Raw genomic sequence first — 3,575 nt, forward strand, 5'->3', positions numbered from 1 at the left:
ATAGATAGATAGATAGATAGATAGATAGATAGATAGATATTACATTCAGATATATATGAAGACTATGCTGGTATGGTCACATGATGCATATGGATGAGGACAGCAGTATAAATAGCTTTTTGTTTTACTGTTGTTTGCAAGCAAGATCCTACTTCAAAATACAAATGCTCTAATAAGATCCATGCCTTTTGTAAAGCAGGTATCAAGGTTATTACAAACATATATAGAAGACTCTTGCATCTGTGTACTGTTAATTTTTCTCCAGCTTATACTTGCTATGAAAACAGCAAATGTTTTGGTGCAGCTATAGTTCATCTTAATTTTTTTTCTATTAGATAACTTTCTGTGTTTATATTCCATGGGGAAATAAGGATTTATAAGATTTATAAAAATCTTAGCAATGCTGGATCAAACTACTATACTATATGGTTTTTATTTTCACTAACAATGTTCTTCCCATCACAGTCAAAGAACTTGCATCTGTACTACTCAAACTTCTTAATCTCACACTCTCTATAACGCTATACCATGACATTTGGAAGCATGTTTTAATGTGTCTTATTCCATACAAAGGCAACACCACTGACATTATTGACAATATTGTCCTATTTCTCTTAATTCTGATATCTTTAAGGTAATGAAAACAGTCATTAACAATGACTTTTGCCAACATCTTGAATCTCTCCTTTCTCTTCTCAGGGACTACCAGTAATATTTCCACAAAGCCTATCTGTTTATATTCAGTGGAGGTTTATCTGTTTATATCACTTACTCATGGGCTTTTAGTTGAGGTGAAAACAATGTTATTGTACCAAGTATCAGTAAATCCTTCAACCATATCTAGAAAGCAGATCTCCTATCAAAGCTTCCCATATACAGGCTCCACCTATCAGATTACACCATCATGGTATACATTGACAGAGCTTTTGCTGACACTCTCTGAATTAATTTTGGTGTACACATAGGTACTGTTTTGAGCTCTACTCACTTCCTTTTATATATCAATGACCTAGTTATGGCCACATTCAACAATGCCCACTCTTATGCAAATGATGCAACCATACAACCACACATCACCCACATACAGCCCTGACACCTCATGCCAAACTTGCATTGATTCCATGAACAGAGATCTTTTGAGCATCCTTGACGGGTGGGGAGAGGACTATGCCAATCCAATCTCATTTAAGAAGGAAATAAAACACTATTCAAATGAGGAAAATACAACAACACACGCCTGACAATGACAGGATACTCTGCTAGTGTATATATATATGTGTAGATGTGTGTGTGTGTGTGTGTGTGTGGAGCAACTCAAAACAACACTGAAGGCCACTGGACTTGAGCCTAAATTGTTTAAAACACAAGCCTGAGACCATACCAAGTGACAGTGTTCCATCACCATTGGAACCAAAACTTTGCAGCCACCAAAAGAGAAAAGGAAGAAATCGACAGGAGGGAAAGGCTCGGCAAAATCAACCCCATCCTCCATCAACTCTTCTGTGCAAGAATTGGCCTACAGAGTCATTGACAACATCACCATAAAGGAAGCATTCAGTAAAGAAGAAAATACTTGGACACGAGATAAAGCAGACAACAGTGTGTGTGTGTGGTAATTGTCAGTTCTTTACAAGTGAAGACCATCTCTTCAATTAATAGCGCCATAATGATTTCTCATATGACTAGCAAGTATGGCTTTGGCCAATCAGACTCTTTTGCGGATGATACAGACATTTTCTGGCTGAGAGTGTCTAGGATTGAGGTCAAGTCCTGATCACAAAGTGCTCGTTTGGAGATTTGAAGAGCATTTGATTTTTCATGTTTTAAATACTTTACAACCATTGTAGATCATTTCTTTCCAAACCAATCAATTTCCTGCCATCTGTCACTATTTTTCTCAACATCCTCAGTAAGAGCCTCAAGGTTGTTTTTGACAACATCCCTAAAGTATCTCCTAGGTTTATGCCTGGGACGTTTACAACATTGCAACTGCCTGTAAAACAACTGCCCGAGTAACCTGTCATCCCTCATCCCAGTAAGATTCCCATCCTAATGCATCTAATTATATGAAGAGCATCTCAATACTGGATGAGTTGACTTGCTGAAGAACATTGTCTGGTGTTAGAGATTGGTATTTGATGTTTAAGATCTTCCTAAGGCAAGTTTGATGGAATCTTCCCAAGGTTTTGTTGTGACAATGATATATAAGTCCCAGTTTCAGAAGAGAATAAAAGAGTAGTTAAGACACACGATTCATAGATGCTGAGCTTGGTTTTTGATGATGGTGCTTCTCAGACCACACATGGTTTTTAAGCTTGCAGAAGGCATTGCTGGATTTTTTGATCCTCAGATTTATTTCAGGATCAAGTGATCCATGTCTAGAGAAAGTGCTGCTGACGTAGATAAAAGAGCCAATCACATCCAAACTTGAATCTTGACCTAGTAGTGAAGAGAAATGACCTTTATCTTCTTCTGACTGATGTTAAGTCCAAAAGCAGTGCATGCTCTAGAGAAGAGATCCATTGTGTGTGTGTGTGTGTGTTTGAACACGTATGTGTGTGTACACACACTTCTGCACACTCTTCCCTTTTCAAATTCCATTCAACGGTTATTGGTCAACACAAAATAGTTAAGGACACTTGTACACAATGTCATAAAGTGAGACTGAACGCATGATAGTATGTATTTGAAATGAACTTCTGGACCACAGTTATGCCTGTACGCCAAGCATACAACAAGGCCTGATTTCACACATGCACACAGACACACACACACACACATCATTTCCTTTGCATTATTCATCCACTTTGTCTTGTCTCTCTCTCTCTCTCCCCCTCTCCCTCTCTCTCGTCTTCAACTACAACCATCTATTTCATGACCAATGCATTTCCTTCTCACTTATTCCCCGGTCCTTCAGATTTCTATCTGATGTGAAGTAGTTATGTAAGTGGCTAGTTTCAAGCCCAAATTTTCTTGAAATCTAACCTCAAAAATACATACATCCGACATACAAGCAAGTATAAATACTTAAATATATGTGCGTATTTATGTTTTCTATTTCCTTTTTTTCTTTTATTTTCCATTTTTTCATATAATTATTTCAAGTGCTAAAATGATGGTGCCTACAAAAATAAGATAAATTGCATTCAATGGAAAACATGAACGTTGAGTAGAAAGAAGATAATATTCTGCAAAACATTTTTTATAACAATCATAATGTTTCTTATATTAGCTACAAGGCCAATGAAAATCATTACTAAGTAACAAATAGATAGACAAAGACAATGGGAAAATAACCAAATAAAAAAAAACCTAACCAGCAACAACTACTGAGGCTCAAACTGTACTAAATACATAAATGTAAAACATAAAATGCATAAATATTATATGCACCAATTTATAGGCATATAACTTTTGTATATGTATATATGTATACATAAGTATGAATGTGTATGTGAAGTGTAGACATACATCTATAAACCTACATATACACATATACTGCATATATATATATATGTGTATGTATGTATGTATGTATGATATATATATATATATATATATATATATATATATAT

The sequence above is a fragment of the Octopus bimaculoides genome, chromosome 10 (genome assembly GCF_001194135.2).
Source record: "Octopus bimaculoides isolate UCB-OBI-ISO-001 chromosome 10, ASM119413v2, whole genome shotgun sequence".
NCBI lineage: Eukaryota > Metazoa > Mollusca > Cephalopoda > Octopoda > Octopodidae > Octopus > Octopus bimaculoides.